This window comes from Athene cunicularia (assembly GCF_003259725.1).
Source record: "Athene cunicularia isolate RWA chromosome 9 unlocalized genomic scaffold, athCun1 chr9_part1, whole genome shotgun sequence".
Classification (NCBI taxonomy): Eukaryota; Metazoa; Chordata; class Aves; order Strigiformes; family Strigidae; genus Athene; species Athene cunicularia.
Genome location: NW_020799110.1, coordinates 25,258,047 through 25,268,376, shown reverse-complemented (window position 1 = coordinate 25,268,376; position 10,330 = coordinate 25,258,047). Strand labels below are relative to the sequence as shown.

The following is a 10,330-nucleotide window of genomic DNA, read 5'->3' as shown; positions in this document are numbered from 1 at the left end:
AAAAAAAAAAAAAAAAAAAAAAAAAAAAAGAAGTACTTATTTTAAAATTATGTTTTAGCTCCATTATGATACTGAAGTTTCTGGAAAGGAACTTCTCCCATTTGCACTGAGTTTTAAGGCTCTTACCACTTGGAAGGACTGAGGTGGTACAATGTCATGAATGAGCAAGCAATCTTTACATGAGAAATGCACCCGCCCCCAGCCATTCTAACCAGCCTTTTGAGAGTTTCCCTCTATAGCAGCATTCTCCGTTTCAGGGATTCAACCTTTCAACTGAAGCATGCGAGATCACTTATACTCTTGAACCGGTGGAGCTGCCAGCCTCGCCTTTGTTGCAAAGGGATTTACACTTGAATGGCGGTGGGAAGCACGGTCTTTTAAGGAAAGGCTGGTGGGGGGAAGACAATTTACTTGCCAGCATCCTATTCTCAAATCACGTTCATCAGCTCAACTTCTCCAGTTCACAGAACTACAGTAACCTCGTCACATCGCTAGTCTGTAAGGAGTTTGCTGTGAGGTGACGTTTATAAACAAATTGCTAATTTCAGTTTACTTAAAAAGCATCTTTATACATAGCCATAAGTGAAGTTCATTTCAAGCCTAAATGTGGACGTTTACATTAATTTAATTTAGTCCACGGTAAATTATTTCATCATTCCACAAAGCTTCCCTCTTTATACATGCACGTTCTGTTTGTCATTCACTTAATCTATGACTGTTTAGATATTTCCTATTATTGCCCTGCATTGCCATGCACATCATAGCACATCTGATGGCTTCTATGGCTTACTTCTCAAGAGAGACACTGGGGAACACCACAACACGCCACAGACGCACTGCTGAGGGCAAATCATTTTAACAAGAGTAAGCAAGTCTGCTCCAGTTAAATAGCCAGTGACACACTGACTTTGGCCCTCCACCTAAACATATGCACAAGTAGCATCACCCTGGTACATTTCTGTTCCTAAATTGCAAATTGGTAGATAACTACTGATTGGTTTCAGGCTACATTAGCAGTTACCAGGCAGTATTGTACGGCTGCCTTTCAAACAGCGTCACTCTCTTGTAAATCCACACAGGGATTTTGTTTGCTTGCTTGCTGTGTAAACATAAAGCCTGCTATCTCGAAAGAAAAATAAAAGCATCCCAAGTATGAACGTTGGCAAATGCTAGTCTCTGGCATAGAGAAAGATCTATAAGGAACATTTCTTTTTCTTCTGTTTTTAAAATGTTTTCCCTGCTTCTGATTTGATTCAATCTCCTGCATTCTGGTTTGGCCACAGGGTGCGACACACAGAGAGCACAGCCTGTAGAGTGCAGCAAGAAAAAGGCTAGCGTACTCCAAAGCTGGTGGCAAATCACAGTCCACATGAAAACCACATGTGCCAGAGACCAAATATTTTGCATTTTGCTTACTGCTAATAAGGCTGCTTCACTTCATTAAAAGCAGCTTATCATTTTATCTACTCACTCTGATTAATAGAATCCTCAAATCAAGTGCTCGTTCATTTTAACAAGAGGTTAATTAATGTGACACCAGCAAACCACCGCTTGCATACGTCTACATCCTTTTATTTTCCATTCTCCCTATACCCACAGTGTCTTATTAGGCCATTGGGATTGACACCCCCAGTAGCCTTCGAGCATACCACAAACACTTTTATAGAGAGAGGTGGGGAAGGAAAGGTCCCACAGTCCAAAACTCATCCACAGCTGAATTTCCTTGTGGGAACATACAGATGGATATCATCTACATCTCTCTGTAATTATGATCACAAGCTTGGAAAGAAACAGCATGGAAAGAAGAAAGAGCCAGGGAAATACACTGGGTTGTTGGGAACAGGGGTAAAATAACAGTACCATTAATACATACAACTCATTTGTCTTTCCAGAATACAATAATTTTAAATATGAAGCACAAACAGCTGTCAGTTCCATCAGAAACCTGACTTTCTTAGAGAGCGAAGAACTTTTTCCCAAGCCAAATACCATGTGCTGTATATGAAGACAGCTTCTGCTACAGTATATGCCTACAGATTTCACAGTTGCATATTACCGCCAAAATCTCAATTTCTAGCAGCAAAAAACGTATGTTACCATTCTTTAGCCAAGCATCTGAAGACTGAAATATATTATAGCTGCTCATTTTGCTGGCAAACAGTGCTTTGCTTCATATACCCAATTTTCATCTCTATTCAATTGATTTTATGAATGTCACAAATACCTAAAGGTGTTTGGGAAGTTAAAAACCACCCAAACAAAACCAAAACACCCTTGCCCACCTTCCCTTTTTATTCCTTGAAAAGCATCCATTTTTTGCAACAATGCGCACAGAGAGGATGGAAAAATCAATAGGCCTCAAATTGTTAACAAAATCTTAGTTTGAGGGGGGAGTGGAGGAGAAGAAGGTCAGGGGAAGGAGAAATAAAAGTTCATGAGTCACCCTAACATTTAGGTCTATATTCCTGTTCAATCGAGGTAAACCACATATAGAATATTACCAAAGTCACTGGAAACTTTGTATTTATGTCACAGTCAATTTAAGAGGTCTCTTTGAAGAGAAGAGCATGTTTATGTTATAGACTATAAGCACAAGTCTGAAATTCATGGTCCAGCCAGACAGGGCTGTATGTGGGAAGATCTGGTTTACATCACACAGCAGGGCAGTAAGTGACCATGAGTCACTGATGCACTTCATCTGGCTTTTAGGGCCATCAGCACCAGATCAAAATGTTTCAGACCACATGTTACAAAGCACTTCCCAGAATAAATTTACCCATCCAGTTCAAATCTGCACAGAATTTTCTAGACAAATTTTTTTTTTAACACAAGGCTTCCTGGAGGATCAAGTATTCCGTCCTGCAGCAGACAAGATGTTAGCGCAGCGCTCTACTATAATGCCTGTGCTAAATGAACAGGAGTCTTCTCATTGGGTAAGCCCAAAAGGGATGAGACAGGATGAACGATCCCTGCCACCACCACCTGAGCTGTAAGTAGCACTAGCCCTCCCAATGCCCCAGGCAGAACATTTTCTAGAGTTTAAAACATGCATATACCAGACACAGTAGAAGAGAGACAAAGAAAACTGGGAAACATGGTTTTGAAACATCAGCTCGTGATTTGGGGTTCATACTTTAAAATGCTTGGTGTAGGGAAGAAAAAGTCTGCTGGTTTAGTTTTTGGTTTGGGGTTGTTTGGTTTGTTGTTTTTTTAACAGGCAAATTGTTGGAACATATAAGCAATTCACAGGCATCTGTGCATAGCTGAAGACTGGAGCAGGATGCACCCAGATGGGTCATTCTCTAGCAGAAGAAAACAGTCATCACTTTTAAGGAAATCAGGCAACAAACCAGGTCTTTTTCTCACTCAAATCTGATTTGGACCTTCCAGCTTTCTTTGTGATGGACTAACAGGTAATAGGAGCAAAACCAAAACACCAAAACCTGCTACCTACATAGTGCTCACACATTACACTTTGTTCTCTCAGCCACCAATTATGGATTAGCACCGCAGGTTCTTTCCAAACACTCCTTCCTGCAGACAATGGGTTTGTACTGCCAGCACTCTGAAGCAGCCACTGCAAGTCACTCAGGCCGGAACTCCTCCTAGCAGGCCTGCAAAACTCCAGAGAGCATACAGAGCCACCTCAGTGCTCAGGGCAATTACTTACACACCAGGGGTGATGATGGGCAGACAAATGGCCTCCAGAAGCATCCCTTAAAACCCTGCAAGTGGATGCAAAGAGCAGTCGACCAACGACCCATCTGCAGTTCATCGGGGTGATGGAGCAGAGAAGGAGGCACCAGCACAAGGCAACACACCACTCCACGTAGGACTTACTCCTAAATAAATAAATTCAGTTTTGTATTCAGAAGTAGTTCTGCCTCAAACACGATTACCGTCAGGAGTACTGAAAACTCCACTGCATTAAGGACAACTGAGGCAGGCAGGCCATAACTGCTGAAACTGGAGGAAAGCCAAGCCACCTAGAGATAGCTCTGCCAACACCAAAGAACTGAAGGGTTTGCAACAGCCACAAGAAATGGTCATTGCCATAGCTACACTAACATGGGGAAGACAGTACCTTCTAGCCCTCCATATAGTTACAGATGCCCTGAGGCAAGCAAGCCCTTGCATCTTTTTACCTTGCCCTACAACCCTATTCACTTACTTCGCAGGACCTGTGAAGTCTGACCTCCGAAAAAGGCTGACCCAAATACTTCAAAGGGTGAGAAAATTCAAAATCACGGCTCTTAGTACCATTTAAACCTAGTTTCTTGTGCCAGGTTTGTACTCTGTTTCATAATATTTCTTAGGCTTTGTATACGAAATAAGTGATTTAAGAACAAGTTAGTTTCAGCTCTGAACTCTCCACTTTCTGTACATATAAAGCAAAGATGTTTAAAACTATCTTTTTTGGAGGTACAAAATAAGCATCAGCTTTCTGATTATTTTTTTTTTAAACACACTACATAGTAAACAGATTCTAAACATACAAATTACCTGAAAAAAAAAATGCACTGCTGGGATGGAAATTGTTTTTCTTCTCCAAGGAAGTTTTGTATCTTTAAATCTTCTCTATATCAGAATAAAAAACTAAAACCTGTAGCTTTCATGAAATGAAAATCAGAAAAATATCAAAGGTTTCATCAAAAAACAAGAGAGTACAGGCTCATTGTTAACATAAAATTAATTAATTAAGTACTTAAAGGCCTTAAGCAGTGGTAAAGCCCTGATTTGAACTGGAAGATGGTTAAGGCTTTGCAAACTGAAGACTCTGGAAGAACCTGTCATCTTCTCGTAAAGTGCAATATAGCTTTGACAGACACTTCATTTTACTGAATACAGTAAATCCTAATGCCAAACTTATCTCAAAGGATTTGAGGGGGAAAAATGTCCAAGACTTGAAACAAATACCTTGATGAAATGCTCTACAAATGCTCATAGAGCTATGAACTTGATTTATATATGAAAAGAGAAATACAAACAAACAGGGTAAGCTTTCCACTGACGGGTAAGTTATTACAGGCACACTGCTTAACATACACAGTGTCACCCACCTGAAATGTTAGTTAGCAGCAGTATCCCCTTTCCTTTGGAAATGGATGGTTCAGGTTGATACAAATAAGAGGAATACGGGGAAATAACAGAGGGAAATAAAAGTTCTTTCAAAAATCAGGGCAAAATCATCATTCTGTATGTACTCATATGTACTGATAAGAAACAATTTCTGACACAATCTGAACAGAGGTATGGTTGCTCTTTCAAGGAACTTAAAAAAAAATAAAGTTATCTTTGTCCAAATTAGTTAGAGGAAATGAGGGAGGAAAGCAAAGCATTAAAGGCAGCAAACAAAACACAGCAACCTGTGGCCACTAGCCAGCCTGATCTTTTGTTGCCTTCTCCCTGCCCTGCCTATCCCCTCCTTTCTGTTCTCCTTCAACATTTCCAGTCTGGGAAGGAGTATATGCTTCCCCATCCTCCACCTCTCCTAAACCTGACCTAGTCCAACACATGGGCAAGAATTTTCTTTTGCTTTGGTTCTCAAATTTCAGTATCACGTTCAGCCTCTCCTCCCAAAGCTTCTCACCCCAAGGAATACTATCTGCATGACTGCATTTGATAATACAGACTCTACTACTTAAATACCATACATCTGCAGACAGTTAAAAGTGTATTTTACAAAGGTACCACAAAGGAGTTTGGCAACATGCATCTCCTGGGCGCCCAAGTCACTGCAGCAGTTGGAAAGGGATCCTGTCCAACACAGGGACAGCTTCCCTCTCCTCATGAAGATGGAACTGTGTGGGCAGAGACAAGGTGTCTGTGCTGGAGCCACTTCCCAAACCACAGCTTTGGAGGGACCATCCATCTGACATGTTGCAACTCTGGGAAGCACATGCAGGGGGGCAGGGAGTAGGGCAAGGAGGAGGGGAGCAACAGGCAGGAAATCTCCTCCAAACTTCCAGTGCCCTGTGAAAGAGACAAACAGATGTGTCCAGCCAGAGGGAAATGGCAGTGGGCTGTGCACAGCCTCTCAGTTGACCCTATGAACTGAACAGAGGCACTTGTCTCTGCTGCACATCACTGTGTAAGACGCATGCAGGGAGGGAGATAATAACAACTGATGCCCAGAATCATGCAAAACAGCTGTGCTTCCCTCAGCCCCCAACCCAGGGGGCATTCAGAAACCATACAAAAGCTCGGCTGGAGCTACGAATCTCAAAAGCAGCTTTCCTCCACACCTGCAGCTCAGCCAAGCCTCCCACATCTCAGTGTGCCCCAAAATTCGGTGTTTCAAAGGAATTTTACAGAGTCTTCCCTTGTCTGGGAGGAGACAGGTTGAGAGGCCACAAGGCAGCTTCTGCACTCAGCATGCTGCAGCATCGTTGTCCAAGGCAATGCCTGCCTGCAACAGCACGGGCAGCTGCATTATTTAGTCTGGCACCAAGGAAAAAAGCTATCATCTATTTTTAAAAGTTAGATTCAAAGAACCAGCTGGGGACCAGCGATTGCCATTTTTGAAGTGCAAGAAGAGGAGTGTAACCAGCCTTTCCATAGTAACGAAGATTAGCGGCCTGGAGCCTGACACTCCTCCTGCATTAAAAGATAGGAGACAAAGAGATAGACAGGTAATTACACAGAAGGAGCCCTAGGGAAATTGCAAACTCCTTGAGAACTCTTTAGCTGGTCTGCATGTTACTCCTTGTCCCTGCTTCAGCTGAAGTTCACCAAGAAACATTTGCCCATTAGGTCATTAGCTTTATTGCAGAAGGTAGCCAGGCTGCTGGTAGTGGCCATTCAATAAAGACTTAGCTTGCTCCTGCACCATCAAAAATGAGATGGAGAATGAGAAAGAGAACATCCCAAGGCACATTACCTGTCTGCAGCTTATCCTTGATAAATTAGTGTACTTAGTCTGAGGGGTCTGACAAATGAACTCTGACAAATCTCACTGGGGCAATTTAAGACATTATTGCACAGCACTGTCTTCCCAAACCCTTCACAAAGGTTAGCACCACAGAGCAAATCTGGCAGAAAAATTTAAATCGCACATTGGCCTCCCCAATTCAGAGCCTACCAAGATAGCATAAACCCCTTCTCGGAGCTGGTTTAAGTTAAGACATCAATTCTAAACTGGAATGGCTGAAGTATAGGCAAAAGATACTTCCTCCACTACAAGAAGCACTTACATTTATCACAATGATGGAATGGAAAATGACATCTCAAAGCACTGCAGACAGTTCATAAGCAAATACAAATCTCAATACTGAGTTTTGGTACTAATATAAATATGCAATTTGTCTAGCAACTGACTTGAGTCTACTCCTGCAGCTCAGGATACTCTGGGAATCACAGCACTAATTTGTTGTATTTTATGTATCCTGACACATAAATTGAATGTCTTTAAGTGGAAAGACCGACATGGATTACACATGGATCAAATCACCAGGTAAGTACAGGCACTGCATTTGACCTCTCACCCACCACATTTTGCACTTGCCCAAAACTAAAAAAAGTCTGAAGAGGTAAAGAATTGTCATCTGTTTCCAACCCTTCACAAAACACACCATTCAGAGCTAGAGCTGGGGTTCCAGCTGGTTCCTATCTTATCTGTCAGTGGTACAACCGGCCATGAAACCATGAAGGACCTCAGAGAAAACAAACAGGTTTAGAAAAAAAAAAAAAAAACAAAAACCAAACCACCACAAAACGGTGCTTCAACTTAGCTTCTACAGTCTTTTCATCTAAGCTGATATTCAAAGATTTAATAAATCAACAGTACAACAGTTACATAATTTTCTTCTCTGCAAGCATTTTGAATGTATCTTGTCTTCTAGTTTTTTCCCAGGGAACTGTACAGAAGTAGACATAGAAGTGAGAAGCACATGAAGCTTCTGTTTGTATCGCACTGTTAGAAGAGCAATCAACATTAACCAGAAGACTTGTCTAAACTCTATGTAGACAAGCTAGATTCTAACATCACTCTCCTTTCCAGAAGGAGCTGAGCAGGCAAAGAAACCTCGAAAAGCAGATAACAATTACCTCTTACCTTTCTGAAGAGGCCGCCGCCAATTAGCACATTCCTGGAGCTTCTAATTCAGACAAGAAGAAATGCGAGGAGGGAGGGGGGATGGGGAAAGAAGCAGAGAGTCGTTTTCTTCAGCACAACAGTATTTCCTAAGGGGTGGAAAAAAGAATAAAAAAGAAACAAGTAAGTAATAGCTTTCATGTTTTTTGAAGAGGCTACAGATTACAATTCTTTGGAAGAGCTACTCTGCCTCTCCTCCTCCAGTTCCAAAATATGGCTGGAGCTGTCCTATATCTTCTCCTTCTATTATCACCTCATTAAAATATGGAATATGAAGGTCAAGTCACCTACTGCTAAGAAAAACAAAGAGGGATTCACATCAGAATGGGATAAAGTCCCATTCAAAAATATTCTTGAGCACTCATTCTATTAAGTAAATAAGCTTCAGTGAAGCTCGCACCCACTCCTGTAAAAATTCAAATGAGCTACATTTACTATCAAAATAGTTGGCAAAAGGCAAATTCCAACATGCATACTGAACATACAGGTATACTCTGACATTCAAGTGCTTATGTACTCTTCCCTGCAATTATGAGGTATGTACAACTGCTCGTAACTTCTACTTACTACTATTTTTCTTAAGACAATCTATTTTCTTAGGAGAACCTACTCCAGCTACATTGAATCTATCAGTAACAATAAGAGAAAAATATTAAGTATCAGAATGAAGGGAAATGGATACAAAAAAGCCTTTTTTTGACTAAAGATACCATTTAGAAATCCAACTTCACTCCCATAAAACCATAATCCCTCACCTCAGAACATATCTTTCTGCCCTACTCCTAACATGAATTTAAAGAGATTTACAGACACCCAGATTTAATGGACCCCTCCCTACCTCCAGTACCTGCCTCTGATGAAAAGCAGGAAAATCAAGTGGAAAATTATTTTAAAGGGTGCATGCCAGACATTAATGTATTTGAGGAAATGGCAATCAAGGTTTTCCATGGGGAATGAGCAAAAGGAAACATGTCCAGTCTGTTCTCCGTCACATTTTACTGGCTTATATCCATACAGAAAACTTTTCTGTCCTATGAAAAATCTGAATGCAAGTTCTCAAAATAAAGTCAATGCTACCTTACACTTCCCCTCACACCTCTATCATCCATCAAAAAGATAATTATCCTATCTGCTAACAGCACACAACTACATACAGATCCTAGGGTCTCCCGAAAGAGATTTTATACAAAGGGCCCCAACAGATAGAAAACAACATAAAAGGCAAAACTCCCATCACGGCATCTTCCCTCAAAGCCGACCACATCTGCCCAATTCTAAATGGACACAGTTCCTATATTTCTCTAGGGGACAAAAGCTCTCTCCTTCTCTCCTCCTGTCAGCAAGACTTAGAGTTTAAAGAATAATTCTGTCCAGATTCCCCTCTAGATAGGCAATAATTTAAAGAATTCATGAAGTAACAGTGGCAGTGTAAATAAACAATGAAAAACTAAATAAAGACCACAGAAGACAACACACAGAAAATGTGCGCTGAGAGAAAGAACAAGATAAGTGATTCAAAACCTCTTCTGCCTTGTTACGTTCACCCATAAACAGGCCTAGCAATAATCTGAATGTGAAAGAATAGATCCTGACACAAAAATGTACCTGCTCAAAAACCTGCTTCCTCAACCTCCTCCCTAAAGGCAAACCTTCCCACACTTAATTCCAGTTTCTTGATGTTTCACACCCCTCAGTCTCATTTCTGCTTTCTGTCAGATATCAGCCTTTTTGTACTAATTGATGCAAAGCAACTTAAGACAACACCTGGAATACTCAAATTGCTGTATGTTTTAAAAAGAGGGAAAACGGTGCTACAGCCCTCACTGTGAGGAAGAAATGACCCTCAGTGAATTGCTCCTGACGTGTATATCCCGAGGCTATGCGCTAATCAATACTTACTGAGAAGCTCAGCACAGACCAGGTTGCAAAATACAACGGGAAATAAGAAATCGGATCCCCTTCCTCCCCAACCACACACTAGTTTTGTATGGCTAAGTCAAATGCATCATTTGCTTTTCTTTTTCATTATTAAATCAAAAGGATGTTTCAGACATCATTTTTCTGCCTGCCAAGAGAAACTCCCCACGTGTCAGGTAAAGTCTCCTAAGAACTGACATACTGGTTACATTTCAAGGGCTTAAAGATTTTACACTTTTATCCGATTACCGGTAGGAGAAATAATTTAAAGCAGACATACAAGATTTGGAGGAAGCATATTTTTAATCAAACAAAATCAAG

General features: G+C 41.0%; 1 protein-coding gene across 8 annotated transcripts in view; it reads right to left on the bottom strand.

Annotated features, from left to right (window-relative positions):
* Positions 1–8,181, bottom strand: part of ZMIZ1 (zinc finger MIZ-type containing 1) — a 307,061-nt gene extending 298,880 nt beyond the window's left edge. For 7 of the 8 annotated variants that reach the window (XM_026855130.1, XM_026855128.1, XM_026855135.1 and 4 more), the window contains exon 1: positions 8,054–8,181. The gene's annotated coding sequence lies outside the window, so the exon portion shown is untranslated. Of the gene's footprint in view, positions 1–5,060; positions 5,094–8,053 lie in introns of all 8 variants that reach the window. The other variant, XM_026855129.1, reaches the window with a different exon arrangement.
* Between the last annotated feature and the right edge of the window lie 2,149 nt (positions 8,182–10,330).